At 35.3% G+C, this 18,431-nt stretch overlaps 1 non-coding gene and 1 pseudogene across 1 annotated transcript; both read right to left on the bottom strand.

Annotated features, from left to right (window-relative positions):
* Nucleotides 1-1,815: 1,815 nt before the first annotated feature.
* Nucleotides 1,816-1,906, bottom strand: LOC149247595 (small nucleolar RNA R64/Z200 family). The gene has a single exon (XR_016267804.1). It is a non-coding gene; the product is annotated as a small nucleolar RNA R64/Z200 family (small nucleolar RNA).
* A 36-nt stretch (nucleotides 1,907-1,942) lies between these two features.
* LOC149247596 (small nucleolar RNA R64/Z200 family) lies at nucleotides 1,943-2,038 on the bottom strand (annotated as a pseudogene).
* Between the last annotated feature and the right edge of the window lie 16,393 nt (nucleotides 2,039-18,431).

Consider the following 18,431-nt stretch of genomic DNA (forward strand, 5'->3'; position numbering starts at 1 on the left):
TTCTATTACAGGTACTGTTAAGACCACTCTGTCAACATATCATAACAGGTTCCTGATCGGAGATGATGAACATTGCTGGAGTGAAAATGGCGTGTCTAATATTGTTGGACATTCTTATACCAATAAAACATATCGAACGTTCTAATTTTCAGAGTGACAAAATCAGCGTTGTACTCGAAACTATATATTACATTCACCATCTCCGCAAGCGTCTTCTCAGTCATGACAGGAAAAGTGCAGGCGGTGCAGAAACGGGCAGTAGTTCTCATGAAGTCGGTCAGTCCTCAGTTGATACCATATCATTGTCCACTGGCGGCTCTTTGGACTCTGAAATATTGCCAGAGATATCATTGAAAAGCCATGCAAGCAAAGACCTCTTCCTCACGGTAAAGTATGGAAGAAGGGAAACATGTTGCCTTCAATCATACTGCTTGCAGAGGGACAAAATCTGTAAGTGAACGATGTTTTCGTCTCTATAAACGACACGGTGTTTTTCCACTCTCTCCACCTCTAGGTGCGTATTTCTAACATAGATATCCTTAGGACAATGTTTTGTTTGAAATTTGGCGCATGAAATAATAGTTGTAATGTCCATGAATGATTAATATCTTAATTTAATATAAATAAAATAAAAGCAATACCTATCAGCAGCCGAACCACACCATAAAAGCAGATTGCAAGACACTCCTCTTCACAGTACCTACATCGACAGGCCGCGGATCCCAAAAAATTCTTTACCACTTACATTGCAAAATTGCATGCATTCCAGACTACGGAAATTATAGGTCCATGACAAAAAATCAGATGTAATATCCTTTAGCAAAACGCAACAAAATTGTTGATATGTCTGAAACCTATCACCGAAGATTCTAATCTACAGTTCCAGATTGGCCACAAGGTGTAGACCAAATTGCAGTAAACCTTGTTAATAAGGCCTACGCCTACCATTTACAAACAGATCCATGTTAGGTCCAGGTCAGACTAAATGCAGAAAATCGAGCAGCAGAGGGTTACTTCCTTTTTACAGATGTAATATAGAAAAACAACATGGAAACATTGCCAGATCATGAAAGGGAAAAAAATCCCTAATAGTTTTTAAGGAATTGAGTTCTGTGATATGAATAGTTTATCCATCACACTGTTTTATTTGAGTGACTAGTAAATATGGCTCATCTTTGAGACACGAAAGACATGGAAGAAATGATTGAATAATCTGAACAAATTTAGATTTCTCATCTCATCATTTGTCCTAGATAATGGAGATGAGGCACAAGTGTTGAATCCAAACATTATTCATCATCCACACGTATTGAATCCAAACATTACCCAAAATAAAAACAAGTGTAAAATCTAAACTTTTAAGTGAAAAGAACACTATTATTCATTCACTTATTTATAATTACAACCCATCTAACTTCCCAAAAACAAACTTTCAAAAGCGTCGTCCACCATATTATTTTTTAAGAGATATTTAAAAAAAAAAACCAAACAAACCATGGCAAATCAAAGGCAAAAACAAATCAAAAGAATCACAATTCAGCCTCGCCACTTCGGTATATAAAATCAATTCATGGCATTACAACAAAATGCACTTAAAGACTAATCGCTCTAGTAGTCGATCCAACATTCATCTTTTCATCAAATGGCCTTACATTCTCCTCATAAGGAGCCCGACCACCCATCTATATGTATGTGTCTATGACAATTAATCCACTAACTATAATAATCAATGCATGACAACAAACAACAGAGATCCAATATAAAACATATGAAAGCAATGACCGAGGTAATAAAACAACCCACAATACTTTACTTATTCTGCTCATAATGAACATATGTCTCATCGATGGTGTCCATCTCCAAAGTCTAACATGTGTAATATTTGTAACATTCATCATGGCTAAAAACCCACAACGAAAAATCCCAGAAACTAGCTCTCATATTATTGGTCATAAGAGAATATTAATATGTCTCATCGATGGTGTCCATCTCCAAAGTCTAACATGTGTAATATTTGTAACATTCATCATGGCTAAAAACCCACAACAAAAAATCCCAGAAACTAGCTCTCATATTATTGGTCGTAAGAGAATATTAACACGTAGAAGAGATTACTACGCATTTGTTACATCCACATTTCGCCATGGATGACTACTCTTTTGCTTAGTGTGGGCAACAGTTCAAGTATGTCAACATGGAACAAAATTTTACCATAATTTCCATGAAACTATGCCATTCGTGCCACGTGTTGAAGCTTGTATATTCCAAGGTCATATATATATATATATATATATATATATATATATATATAAAATAACCACATGTGCTAATGGCACACAACTCTACATCCACGTCGGATGATGGGACACCAAATGAAGTCTCGATATAATTTATTAGTTGAATAATGTGATTTATTAGGTGTACAACTTTTTTTGGGTAACTCAATCTTCGTCATTACACCAAACGATTGAGTCTTACCTTCCCCATCATCTCGCCGGACCACCTCCTCTTCCCATCCTTGTCATCATAATTGAACACCTCACCCCCACAGTATCTTAGCCACGTCAATTGGCATTAAAAAAATAGTGCCTTTACTTTTCATTTCATTTCTTTCCTCTATAATATCTTATTTCAAATTTCTTTTTTTTAAAATGAAATTCTATTATAAAATTATTTAAAATTATTTTTCGAAAATAAGATTTATTATAAAATTATTATTGAAAATAAGAGTCTTGGCATGTTTGACGAAGGTGGCTCCTTTTTTAATATTTAAAATTATTTTTTGGAAATAAAATTATTATTAAATAATTATTGAAAATGAGATTTTTGGAATGTTTGATGGTGGTGCTTTTTTTCTATAAAGCAATTGATAAATATGTTTTCATATCAAAATAATATTTTTTTTAAAGCACCCTTGCTATTACTACCATCCTTTGATGTCAGATAGCGAAATAAAGTGAAATCATTTTGTCAAAACTCTCGAGGTGATTTATAAGACATCTGATTTTAAAATATGAATTATAAAAGTGTAATTCTACTTGTGAACTTGACCCATTTAATATTTTTTATAATTAAAGCACTTTTATAAACTATATTATTAATATTATTAATACTTTTGAGTTTACTTAATGATTTATTTCCAATAATTAATTTACTTGATTTGATTTACCAAGTAACAGTTCAATATCCATACCATGGTAGAGATATCATTTCCAACAAAAATCTTCTGCAGTTGATTGTCATGATGTGCAGACCTTTTGTCAGCCTATCAGTGGCATTTATCGGAGCTAGCATATTGAAGATTGGTGTAGCAACATCAGTAATGATATGTTTGAGTTGTACGTTTGAGTTAAGAAGAATTGCATGGCTTAATTTATTGCAGACACTAACATTGCTTTTCCATTAAATTATTGCAGTTGTTTGTATTTTTATTGCCATTATGATGCTTGGAAATCGTACTGTCATTTTGTAAGTTGCACAGATGAATAGATTAATAGTATAATGTATGGATGTTGTATGCATTTGCCACATAAACACTGCAACAGATGAAATGATGCTTTAAGAATGCTGAGGTGACATTGCGTTTTTTATGTGCTGGATAAATTGTGTTTACTACAACTATTTTGCATCTGTTGGATACTTGTGTGGTTTTCCAATTGGTGTGGCTGCTGATTTTGAGTAATTTGGATCTTATGCTTTCGGAATGATGCATTCCTAGAAGGGAGGTAATTGTTATGGCCCTCCAGTGAATTTAAGGAGTCCTGGAACTGGAACTACACTAGTAATGGCTGAGAATTAGTATATATTTGGTGTAATGTAATGGTTGAGAATTAGTATATATGATATTATTATGATCATTGACATGCACAACTGTCTATGATCATTTGATATCGCAATCTTTTGGGTATCAGGAGTTATTCTCCTAGTATATGAGGAGTCATAGTACAACTTATCATTATTCTTCTTAGGAATTGTGCTCCTCATTTATAATTGACGTGTTCAGGGTTTATTATGTTCTTTTGGGTGTTTTGGATCAAAGTAGTCTACTCTGATGAAAATTCTATTGAATCAATATTAACAAAGGATCAAAGAGTACAACCAGAAAAATTCAACAATTCCAATTTAATATTCTTATCGGCCTCTTTTTGTACCTTTTGGGACAATTGCTAGTATCAGAAATATTTTGAAATTTGAGACTATAATTTTCTCTCCTATGCCTCACATTTCAAATATTCTAGATATTCAAATTCAAATTAATTTCAATAATCTCTATGGCATATGTTTATATCTATATCCTTTGAAATATAAAAATTTAAAACACCAGATACAATAATATAATGTAAACATTTAAATATTTAAACAAACATTTATAAAGAATTGTTAGCGTCAGCATTACAACGATGGTAGGTTGAGCACATTATCGTAAAAACAATTTGTTTAATGAAAGTGATTTTTTTGGGTAAGTGAACGAGTGGTGTTCCGATGAAGAAGGATACGGAAAGAAGTCACATGTTGTTGAAAATCAAGATGTTAAAACAAAGTAAAATTTATATAATATGTGGTTGAAAATTTTCAAATAAAAAGTGATACAAATATCTGGTTGAAAATTAAAACTTGAAAAATAAATATATTTGACAAGTAGTGGAGAATAATAGGGTATTTTTTTCCTTTTTCACATTTTTATTTTGCGATTTAACTAAAAGTTTTAAAAAATTAAAGTGGTTTTTTTTTTTTAATTATTTAGAATTCAATTCTAATTTTGTATTATTTTGTGGTCAAGAAAGTTTATGTTTGAATATATTATTTGTATAAATTATTTTTTATTATGTAATGTTACATGTTAGGTAGTTATTTTTTTGTTTAATTAATTATTTTTTTTTGTTTGATGAGTGATAGAAGAGGGAGTGGTGCTTTATGGTTTTCTGTAATTCAAGTTTGTAGAGTATTTATGGAGCTTAGGATGCATGATAAATTATCAAGCTAAATCTTATGCCCTCTACTAGGGGATTCAATGAGCCAAACAAAAGCTTCTCTCACTATTTTGGAACACTATTTCCTTATTCACATTTGGTGAAGGGCTCCTACAGGACAAAACATTAGAAAGTCTTATGAGAAAAATTATAAAAGTAGCCAAAGAGTTCTCTCCAATAGCATATTTCCATGTTCTCTGTGATCTCAATAAAGATGTCAACTTATGTGCTAATGAACGGTGTAAATTACCATTGAAATTGCACACTTATTGCATTATCTATCATTAATATTATGACATGTAAACCACATTTTGGTTATATATATATATATATATATATATATATATAACCAAAATGTGGTTTACATGTCATAATATATATATATATATATATATATATATATATATATATATATATATATATATATATATATATATATATATATATATATATATATATATATATAAGTTATTAATTTTCCCAAAAGAGTCTTTCATCCTCAACCCCTCCCCATGAGGTTTGAACCTAAGACATGGAAGGGATTTAACCCTACTCAAAGCAATTGGTTTATACTTCATAAGTATTTTTGTTTTTATTATTATTGATATATGGAAAAATCAACAATATGTCTTCTTTTTAATTCTAACTCAAAAACATAAATTTATATGTATATATTTTGTAAATATTTTTTAGTTATTACTATTGGTATATGGTAAAATTAACATTATTTTGTATTTTAAATTCTAATTCAAACTAGCTTGTGTTTTTTTTTAATATAAATATTTTTTAATTATTTTGAATTCAAAATTATCTAATGCTAATGTGACAACATCTCTCCATGTTTAATTGTACAACACATTAATATATTATGTATGATTTGAATCAACCACAAAAAATATTTGTATTACTTGGAATTAGAGAATATTAAAGATGATAATAAGGTCCCCAGAGGAATGACGACATGGCACATATAAAAAAAGTGTATATCGTGCTTTCCAATAAAATCCAACATTCCCTAAAGTCTTGATCCAAGATCCAACAATAAAATATGCCTAGTGACACACATTCACAGATACAGAGGGAAGATCCAAATATAGTAAAAAATATGCTATGAATACCAAAGAGATATATCCAAATTAATCCAGTTTGTCGTCGATCAAACACCTTGGGGAAAGGACAACCCCAATCACTCCAATCACCAACACCAGAGAATTCAAAATCAAACTGATGGAAATACAATTTGTCTTAACCCCTTTGAAGTTTCAGAAGAAGTCGACCAAATTTCTGATTCTTTTATAGATGAATTTAGTGACTTCGAGCCACTAAATTGGGAGGGTGATAGTGAGCATGGATACTTCCCCAAACAAGAATTTGACTTTTGTATGTTTACTATGCAGCAATAGAGAGATCTTGAATCTAGGATCAAACAGATCAATGAAAAGTTTAAAGAAATCCATACATGGAAATATGTAGAAAGAGGAAATATGTGAAAGGAGAAAGATGAATTATTGAGACAACTGGTGTCCACATCCTTCTCAAATTTCCAAAAATAAGTTCCATAAAGGAGCCAATAACAAATATGGTCCTATAGATTTGTATATGGAACATGACACAAGCCATGAAGATAGATAGAGTTTTAGAAAGGATAAAGAAAGATTCCTAAAGTTGCAAATCAAAGAACAATCAAACATTCTGAAGAAAGCATTCGTTGCTATCAAAGAACTGAAGATATAGCTCAAAGAAATAAGAGAAGAAAGAAAAAAGTATTCATGGGTTGAATTATCAAGAATATTTGAAGAATCCTTGCACATATCATATGGCTATAGAAGAAGACCTTCAAGCAAGCAAATGATGGAGGCATCTGAAGAATATGAAAATATGAAGGACACAATGATTTAGATTCAAACCAGCCAAAATAACAACGCCAACTAAAACCTTCTTTGTTGACCTTTGGAGGATCCAAATTCTACATCAAATTATTGTTTTTCCCACTAGAGGTAAAACCTTATGAAATTGATTGTTTAGTCGATTATGGATGTTAGTTGAATTTGTTAAGGAAATTCATTCCACAATTCTATTGGGAACACCCTACTATCATAAGAAGGGCAGTAGATGGAGAAAACATATAAATACAAGGCCAAACAAAATATTAACCATTAAAGGTAAGAAATTGTCACTTTAAGCTCTCCTTCCATTGTGTTAACCAGATGGCAAATGATTGCATACTAATATCAGGGCTTCTTGAACTAGATGATCATGCTACTATAAACAAAAAATAAAGAATGTTTGATTTTCACATTGATGGGATAAAAGTAAAAGCTCCTTTACTTTTAGTGGGGAGGAGTCGCAATAGATAAACGAAACATTTAATGAATACTGAGAATCATATTACCTCTGGTGATCTAAACAAAATGTAGAGATGCATATTTTATGCTCAAACTCATGGAGAAGTTTTAAACCCCATTAGTGAAAATATCATGAGAGATTGTACCTCATAAACCCCTATTTTATTCTGGCATAGGGAAAAATAGTTTTTTCACTCCCCTACAATCCCTTGGTCAAAATATATCCTCAGAAGGCTTCAACAACCCTGATGATTCCATTAGAAATTAAGACATTCTAAGAAGAAATAGTCGGCCTATTGAATAAATGTTTCATAGAGCCTTCTAAAAGTGAATTCGCATGTAGAAGATTCTATGTCAACAAGCGCTCTAAAAAGAAAATGGGAAAGTCAAATTTAGTAGTAAATTACAAGACTTTTAACAAAGCTCTGCAAGATATTAAGTATCCTATTCCTAATCAAATATATTTGTTGCAAAAAACAAAAGGAAAACCAATATTAAATAATTTTGATTTGAAGTCTGGATTTTATTAGATTGGCATAGTCCCAGAGGATAGGCACAAGACTACATTTGTAGTTCCTCATGGACACTACCAATGGAAAGTTATGTCATTCAGACGAAGAATGCTCACAGTGAATTTTAGAAGAGAATGGAAGATATCTTCAGAGAATATTCTTGGATCATAACATTAGGGGACTTTTGAGGTCTAAAATGGGTCTCCTAAGGAAATTATAAAATAATAGTGGAAATAATAAAATAATATTAGATTACTTCATCAAATTTTAAAGGGAAAAATGACAAAACTATTTTTTTGAACTCTTATTTTCAACTTATCTCTCCATGGGTTTACTAAAATTTCGAGCGAAAACACTCGTTGGATGCAAAATTTGATTCCTCATCCAAGGAGTACCCATGTTGCATACTTTTGATGGCCCCTGCTACATGAAAAATGAAAAATACATGAAAAACGTGATTGCAATCACGTTTTTTCATGTATTTCTCATTTTTCGTGTAGTAGGGTCCATCAAAAGTTTGCAATATGGGTACTCCTTGGATGATGAATTAAATTTTTCATCTAACGAGTGCTCCTGCTCGAAATTTGAGTAAAAACTTAGGGAGATAAGTTGAAAATACGAGTTGAAAAAGTAGTTTTATTATTTTATTATTTTTTAAGCTTTGTACTTTTTTATTCGAAAAATGGTGAATCATCCCCCATGGTTGACATCATCATCTTGAATCATATTGATTCTTATAAAGTTTATTTTGGTTGTACATTTTTCTTAGGAGGCCCATTTTAGACCTCAAAATTCCCCTAATGTTTATATTGATGATTTGCTAATTTGTTCTAAGATTTTATAAGAGCATCTAAAACATTGTTTCTCATAAAGATGTCCTTCGAAATGAAATATATATATATATATATATATATATATATATATATATATATATATATATATATATATATATATATATTTATATTTATTTATTTATTTATTCCAAGTTCAAGATGAAAGACATGGATGTGACTTTAGAGCGACATAAAGTGTCTTAGAGAAAATAACAAAAGAAGTATATGTTATGAAGAAGTGGCCACACCCTCTACAACCACAAATTAAAGAAAAACGTCTCAAAGCACTGACCATAAAAAGTGAGCCAGAATTTGATATTGCAATTCATACGGAATCCTCTTCCCATTCAACAGAATTCTCATCCTTAGGAATAAACATGGGGATTCACTCAATGAACCTCTAACATGGCACGTGTGTTCGTGTCATACTAAACAATACCCTTAATTTGACTGCATATTGGAAAGTATGTTTGAAAATCACTTTATTTAAACCCCTACCAATATGAACCCAATACAACTTCCCAATTTAAAAAACCCCTATTTCACTAGATATTATAAATATCGAATTTTCATTAACATTTTTTACACCTCTTTTATATTTTTTCCATTAATTTTAAGCTCCATTTTTTATACACACATATAAAAACCCTTTACCCCCTATTATATGCTCAATATATTATGTCAATTTTTCCTATATATATTCCCCTATATGAACGCACATGGTATGGTATTTCTCCCCAATTGAATACCTTGTGGGAATAAATGGGACCAATAAAATCATTTCGTCCATGCCTAACCACTCAGTCATTAAATTTGGATGTTATTCTACATAAGAAACAAGGTTTTACATCCAATTGTTAGCGAATTGGGTTAATGCTAAGAAATATGAAGATGCATCCCTCACCCCAAGTAATGTGTTCATCTCCCATTCCCTTTCAAAAATTTGAAGGGGGACAATTCATTTGCATGAGGGAAAATATTAAATAAGGGGATCATAACCTATTAAGGTTTGATGTGTGTCCCATTATTATTTGATAATGTGGTAAGGGGTGGTTGACTCAATTGACTAGACCCAATAGTCAATGTGGGATGTGTAAGTTGATTCACTGTCCAGACAAATATGCAAGCCAATCCACTACATAGTCAAGTCAACCAAAAAAAGCAGTTAGACAATTGCAAATACCTTGTAACTGATTTTTCAAAGTATAAATGTGTGACTTGCATAAAATAGAAGAGTGAGATTGTTGTTGTTGTTTTTTAATAATAAAGTGCATATTTTTGGTTCTCCCATTACTTTGTTTCTTTTCCATCTCTTATTTATGTGTGTAATTGTATAATATTGTGTGTGTTGTTGTATATTTCTCTATTCAAGGATACTATTGGTATTTTTTACCCACAAGCCCCTAGATTTCAAAACTACTTCTATCTCTAGTAGTTCTTGAACATGAATCTATACAATCATGCACACATAGATGTTGAGTTTGGAAGTCTTCGAAATCGAGATAATACTGGGGGGGTGAATTAATATTATGACAATTTAAAATCTTTCTTTCACGAAGTAAAAAATACTTAACACCAACAACAACACTAAATAACACATCAAACTCAAAAATCAAGACACAATATATAACATGGAAATCCAACTGGGAAAACTACCAATTCTTTTTCTATTATGATGCAATTCAAGCTCCAACTTCAAGTACATCAATTTGTAGTCTACTACCCACTAGAATGCTTCATTCCTCTTTCTTGCTGTAAGCACCAACTTGTTGGTTTCTCAAGCTCCAATCTGAATGAAGGTCCAACTCCCTGATTTATCAGCACCCACCAGAAGGAAGCTTCAACTCCCTATTATGCAATGACCAACTTTCACACCCCTCTTGATCCTTATTTAATAAAATTTCCATACTCATATCATGGAGGATTTCCTTATTGAAAAGTAATTCTCTTTCATGCTCACAATATCACCTTTCTAAATACACCTCTAATTCCTATTACATTCCCATATTTTGCTCATCCTTTACTGCTTATAAAGATTTGATGGTTGAACAGATGAAGTTGCACACCACTGCTAGACCTCCTACTATTTCCTCCAATAATTGGAACTAGTTTAACTAAGATTAACTCAGTTTAACTGAATTAAACTATTACAAATCAAATTAAACCCAACCTAGGCTCCTAAAATTTAGAAATCACTCTACATGACTCAAGTTAGACTTTCAACCTGAATTAACTGAGCCAACTAAGTGGAATTAACTTAGTTAACTCATTCTCGTTGTCTTGTGATGTGCAATTACAATTTTCTCCTAATTTAATTAAAGGGAAATTTAAATCATTATTTTCTTGTTGCCATTTCGAACAAATGTTACGATTGTAGAAGATGGTTTGGTAAACCTAGCCCTTCTAGGCCTTCCCAAGAGCTAGCACAACTACCAAGATTTGATAAATGGGAGGGAGAAAATGCCAAATTGGGAATGCTTATGGTTTGATTTGTTACAAGAGGAAATAAGGTGGAATACGAGAGACGAGACTTCATCCAAGTGTGAGGATGAAGAAAATTGTGCCTTAGATGGAAAAGAAAAGAAGGGAAAAGGGTAGAAATCCCAATCCAAAGGAGAATCTAGTCAAGGGTGGAAGAAGAAAGACTTGTCCAAAATCAAGCGCTTTCCTTGTCATGAACTGAGACACTATGCAATGAAGTGTCCACATAAAAAGGAAAGCAAGAAAACCTCAAGAGGAGTGGAAGGTGAAGCCTTGGCTTCAAACTTTGAGCTTGATTTCACTCTCATTAAATGCATGGAAAGCACAGTGATGGGGAGTGTGTGGTACTTGGATTCGAGTGACTCGTTCCACATGACGGGGAACAAATATTTTTTCAGTGACTTGGAGGAGAAAGATATCCAGATGCACATCGATATGGGAGATGATGGAAGGTACAACATGACCAAGATTGATAGAGTCACCTTTCATAGGGAGTCGGGCCCCCCTCTTAGGCTAAAGGATTTGATGTTTGTCTTAGGTCTAAAGAAGAATCTAATCTTCATTGCAGAGTTGGAAGAGCATGGTTACGATGTGCTCTTTAGAAAAGGGAAAGCATTCCTAAGACACATAGCCACAAAGCGAAGCATATCGGGGTTCGTGTGAAGAACCTATACAAGCTGGATGTGGAAGACCGTGCTACATTGAGCACAAAGGTAGAGAAGGTGCAAAGACGCGATGTCTGTGAACTATGGCATAGAAGACTTGGTTATTTTCATCATGGTGCTTTGAATATTATGCAGTAGATTACCATATGCCTCCCTAAAGGATCACTAGAGCAGCAAGATACATGCAAAGGGTGTAACTTGGGTAAGTACACAAAAGCCACTTTCCATGATTGGGACAACAAGGCGCATGCAGTCCTTGAAAGGATCCACTTTGATGTCTGTGGACCCTTCTTGGCAGCCTCCACTGCCAAGCACAAATATTATGTTATCTTTGTAGATGATCTCATGGAAGTGCTAAGTCTTCTTCATGTAGAAGAAAGATCAAACATTCTCCAAGTTCATTGAATTCAAGGCACTTGTTGAGAAAGAAACCTACAAGAAGGTGAAGGCTCTCAAGAGTGATAATGGAGGTGAGTATGTTTCGAATGAGTTTAAAAATTTATGTTCAAAGGAAGACATTTGGCAAGAGTTGATACCACCCCATAACCCACAGTAGAATAGGGTGGCTGAGAGGAAGAACCGTAGTATTATGAGAGCAACAAGGGCGTTGTTGCATGACCAAGGCCCACCTCTACACTTGTGGGCTGAAGCATGCAACACAATAGTCTATTTGCAAAACAAGAGTCCTCGTCAGATTCTTAGCATGAGTACACTAGAGGAATCCCTCTCGGGGAGGAAGCCTAATGTGCCACACTTCAGGACTTTTGGAGCCTCACTTTACTGCCATGTCTCCAAAGAATAAAGGAAGATGCTAGAGCTGACAACAAAGTTGGGTATATTTATAGGGTACATTAAAACTCCTCAGAACTATCATCTGTAATTGCCATCCTTAAGAATGAAAATTGTGTGAAGGGATGTGAAGTTTGATGAGGAGAAAGAAATGAGATGTTCTTTTGAGAGGGAGTTTCAGTTGCAACCTGATCAGAAGCTTTTGGCTCCAAAGGAAGAACCTCAGGAAGTTGTGAAGCAACCACAAGTTGAGGAGCAAAGAGTGAAGACAACCACTCAAGTAGAGACATCTAGAGAACGAAGGAAAAGAACCTGGGAAGATGAGAGATTATTGCATGATGCTAGAGAGAATGTGGAAGCACCCACTTCACAGAGCAGACATATAAGGTCACATGATTGGTGCACTCGTTACATGGCTATGATGAATGAGCTTGTAGAGATTGAGCCATCCTCATTCGAGGAAGCAGTAGAGAAACTTGTAGGGGTTGATGCAATGGTAGAGGAATGTGATTCCATTTTCAAGAACAATGTTTGGAAAGTGGTCCCAAGACCAAAAGATAAATCAATGGTGGGTTCGAGATGGATCTTCAAGGTAAATCATGTAGAAGACAAAAGCATAGATAAGTATAAGGCCAAATTTGTGGCCAAGGGATTGTCTCAAGTTGAGGGAATTGACTATGAGGAGACTTTTTCTCTAGTAGAAAGGTACTCATCCATCAGATCAATTCTATCACTGGTTGCACAAGTGGGGTGGAAGATCCACCAAATGGATGTAAAGACAAAATTCCTCAATGGAGTTATTGAGGAGGAAGTGTACATTGGGCAACTAGAAGGCTTTTATACCTTTGACTGAGATTCGCATGTGTGTAGACTCAAGCGAGCATTGTATGGATTCAAGCAAGCACCACATGCTTGGTACACTAGGATCGACAACTATCTCACTGGGTTGGGCTTCACCAAAAGTGAAACAGATGCAAACCTTTATCATACTGTGGTAGAAGGTAAACTATTGATTATTTTTTTATATGTTGATGATTTGATTTTAACCGGTGATGAGAAGTTGATCAGATCTTGCAAAGAGGACCTTGCAAGAGAATTTGAAATGAAGGATATGAGACTCATGCACTACTTTCTCCATTTGGAAATATGGAAAGGAGACGGGGAACTGTTTGCCTCTCAAGGCAAGTATGCTAATGAGATACTGAAGAAGTTCCACATGGAGAGTAGCAAACTCAAAAAGACTCCTCTAGCTATCAGTTGGAGGAAAGAGAATGCCACTTCAGGTGAGGAAGTGGAAGTTACCATTTATCTGCAGCTTGTGGGTTCACTCATGTATCTTGTGAACACACGACCAGATATGTGTTATGCAGTCAACCAACTGATTCAAGCTATGGTTAGGCCAACCAAATCATTTTGGAAGGCAACTAAGCATGTTCTTCGGTACCTTAGAGGAACCACCCAGTTTGGACTATGGTACATACGGACAAAGGGAGTGAAGCTTCAAGGCTTCACAGATGCAGATTGGGCGGAGAGTCCATCATACCAGAAGAGTACATCAGGAGGAAATTTCATTGTTGGGTCTACAGCTATTTCTTGGTACAATAGGAAGAAAATATTTGTGGCAGTCATCTGAGCAGAAGCATAGTACATGGCTTCCATTCAAGCAAAATGTGAGGTGATTTGGATAACAAAGATTCTTGTGGGACTATTTGGTCAGATGATGGATCTAACTGTGATCTACTGTGATAATCAGAGTTGTACCAAACTCTTTGAAATTCCTGTATTTCATGATCGATCCAAACATATAGATATTTGGTATCATCATCTATAAGATTGTGTGCAGAGGTGGATTATGTTGTTGGAATACATTCCTATAGAGGAGCAAGATGCAAATAGTTTGACAGAGTCTTTGTTAAGAGGAAAATTCGAGTTCCATAGAGTTAGGACTAGGGTAACTGATAATCCCTTCTTCTTCTTTTTTGAATTAAGACTTTTGTGATCCATAATAATTGTACCAGTATCTTTCCGCAAAAATCACATTCTTGCTGAGAGAGAGTGTTGAAAATGTAGCAAGAAAATCTCAATTTGACTTTGCCTTTGTCAAACTAGATAAAAATCGAATTTCCATTTCAATAGAAACCTTAGACTCAGTTAACTAAGGTAACATGGCACTTGTCACTCAGTTAACTGAGTTACGAGTTGGGAAGCTTGAGTTCATTTCAATATGATTGATTGCTAATTTGTAGCAATTTATTTTAGTTGAATTGAGTTATGGCCAGTTAAACTAGTTCTAATTGTTGGAGGAAATAGTGGAAGGTCAAGTTGTGCAAGTGTAACTTCATCTCACTTAGAGATGAAGTGATCAACCAATTAACCAATCAATTAGCCCAAAATCACTGATGCATGCAGAGAATTCGAGTCACGCGGTTGAGATGGAGATTTCAAAGTAGTGTACTATCAGTTGTAGACTATTCTGAAGTGTACAGGTGGTGCATGCAGTCAGAGGATGAGCCTAGAAGGATTGCACAATTCCAATTGAGGAATTTCCTAATTAATAGGGGCCTAATTCCTCAAGGAATAACATAAGGAAATAAAAGTTTGGAGGGCTTGAAAATTGGCTAAGTGTTGGCCAGAGTCAGTCAGTGAGGGAGACAAATAGACTATACTTGCAGGTTGTGCTCAAACTTGAGCACCATATGTATTTCATCTCTATTATTTGATTAATGCAGTACAAATAGGAAGAGATTTTGAGAAGTTGCTTTCCCCCAGATAAATCTGTGTATGTGTGGTATATCTTCTTGCCTGTTTATGATTTGTGTTCTCAATCGTGAATTAACTTCCGCAGATGAGTAGAGTAAATTGAGTTTCGTATTTTAATAAATTTCATGAACAGTTTCAAATATACACAATAATTTCTAAAAAATATGTTATTGACCTTTTAAATCTAATTCTTAATATAAGAGTGAGAAAATAAGATCATGGAAAAATGCCATATTCTAAAAACTTGTGAAAATATATACTAATGTCATCATCATGTCCATCTTAGTGAGAGCTCTCTAACAATGCAATTTTTTTTGATCTGTCCCAATTTGAAATTTACATTTACAAATTTAATTTGTACAATGCCACGTGTTAGCTGTGTCATTTTTAGATTTGGCCCACATTGCGTTGCGACATGGACTAGCGGTCTATCGCACTAGCTCGGGTCAGATTAACTATATGTAAATATCTATAGTATACACGAATATGTTTTTTTATTACTTATGTTAAAGTTTCTATCGCTAAGAAGATTTTCACGTATATATATTACATACACGCCTTATAACACATGTCGTTCGATGGTTGACAACTAGCACGTGCCGACCACAAGTCATGATTCATTGGATCGGGAGTTCCAAACATGTGTTGTGCCACCCCCTCGAAACCAATGAGAGCCACAATCGATACACTGATGGACCTTCCCCATGCTCTATACTCTGACGTCAGCCCTACCAACAACCACACAAATTGACATGTGGCTCTAAGCACCGAGGGTGGCTAGCCTGATTGTGAGAAGTGGACATATCTCATATCATATGCAAACACTTTGTATGGATCACAAATCTCGGCATATATTATACACAAAAAATCACATGCATTAAATCCACGTCACATGTCATATATAAACCAATCACGTATATTAAATCGCCGCCACATAGTATATACACCAAATTGTATGTATCAAACAAAATCCAAGCCACTCGCGACACCCATAGTTCATAATCCTTAGGTACGGAGGTTCCCACCATACAATGCGCCACCTCATCAAATTTCCATGATGCCTGTGGTCGAGTCTCTGGTGGGCCCTCCCCCGCTTTACACACCCTGTTCGGCCCAGCCAACAGTGATGCATACAATCGTGAGGTACGTAAGCCCCGAGGCTTGGATGCTCGATAACAAGGTGAGCCTACCTAGGCTTTCTCCCGATTGGGCATGTTAATAATGATGAACTTGATGAGTGGTGGGGTTTAAGGTTGATGCCAGATGTTTCCAGAACTAGGAGGGGCTAACCAAGGCCCACCCCCATCAGGGCTTCCACCAGCGATACATTTCGTAGAGTAGAAGTTAAGCCCCAAAACTAGACAAGGTGTGGGACCTACCCAACGCCCATCGAGGGTAAGGTGTCCAAGGCATTCACATATTATACACCAGCAACTCCGTTGATTATTCAGTTAACTTATAAGTGGTTCAGGGCTGCTTTATTTACGTTGATACTTCATACATTTACACTCGGCAGTAATACTTTATATATGTTGTTCTTTAAATGTCTCCCTGCTTCGGTGGTAATTTACATAGATCATTCATATTTTAATCAAAGATTTGTCCACGAAACACTGCTGGCTCACAAAAAAAAATATGATTGATGTTGTCTTAGCCTTTATTCAGTACATAACTCAGATTGAAATCAACAAATTAGGAAGCACAATTAATCAAACTCATATAGTCACCTAACTAGAATAGGCATAATCAACAACCAAGGACAGTTACTATCGAATATCCAAACACGCCTCAACTAGTTAAGTGTACACTTAACTAGTATATCGAGAGAAGAATTATATGTTCATGCATATTTCATACATATGTATACAAGGAGGTGTTGTAGTTTTCATTTGGGGCGCAAAAGCTGAACGCTATAAAATCCATCTTTCCAAGCTGGACTCTCTCTCTCTGCCGAAAAATTATGACGGATGGGGCATTCTGAACATTAAAATTTTTGGCGCAGCACTAATCTGTAAATCATTGTGGAGGGGTATTTATGGATCTAGTCTATGGAGTGACATCGTCAGGCAGAAATACCTTAAAGGCAGGGGAATTGATTTCTGGTTCAGATTCGACTCTATTGGCATCAAACGAGGCTCTGCTATCTGGTCAAGTTTTCGAAGGATCCAACGATATTTCCTCAGCAATCTGAAATGGAATATCCACACAGGCAGCAAGATTTACATTGGGCTAGACTCCTTTGCTGGATTCAGGGGAACTATGCAGTTTCCCCCACCTCTTCTTTTCTTCCTTCGAAGATCGGGCTTGTATACATGGGATCGAATCATAAAGGAATGGGATGGCCCCCAGCCTGTGCTCCGAGACGCTGATGATATCAACCTCCCTATCGACCTCATCCCCCTCTGGTCTGACCTCTCAACCTCCCTCCAGCGGGGTGGTCTTCTGCGCTCCAACGTTGCTGATCATCTTACATGGTCCCTCCCTTTCTCTGCTCCACATGCTATCGTAAAAGATATATACGCAGATCTCATCTCTGTTTATGCTCCTGCATCGCGGCGCTTTCCAGTCTTCTGGTGGAAGATTCGTTGCCCCCTCAAGATTATTTTGTTCTCCTGGTTGGTGCTTTTCAACAAGAACCTAACCTGGGACACCTTGAGGCGGCGGTCATGGCATGGCCCCAGCAGATGTGCTCTCTGCAAGATGGACGAGGAAACAAATTTTCATCTCTTCTTCAAGTGCTCTGCTGCCCAACATATCTGGTATGACCTTGCAAATTTTTTCTCTTTTCAACACCTATGTTTCATCTCTGTGGATGCAGCTTTTGCCTGGTGGGGGCGTCAAAAATCCCTCCGCCCCATTCTGCCCATCACCATCTGGTCTCTTTGGCGGTGGCGGAATCGGATAATTTTTGAAGACTCCACACTTTCTGCAAATTTTGTCCTACAATCCGTCTCTGCTCTGTTCTCCCCGAACAGCTGATTGGCCTCCATGGGGTCTGTTTTTCTCAACTCCTGATATAGGTTCATGTAAACAGGTTATGTCATATGGGAGTTTTTCTTTCAGATGTTTTCAGATA

The sequence above is a fragment of the Pinus tabuliformis genome, chromosome 7 (genome assembly GCF_031772625.1).
Source record: "Pinus tabuliformis cultivar Carrire ecotype Pingquan chromosome 7, CPIR1, whole genome shotgun sequence".
In the NCBI taxonomy this organism is placed as follows: domain Eukaryota; kingdom Viridiplantae; phylum Streptophyta; class Pinopsida; order Pinales; family Pinaceae; genus Pinus; species Pinus tabuliformis.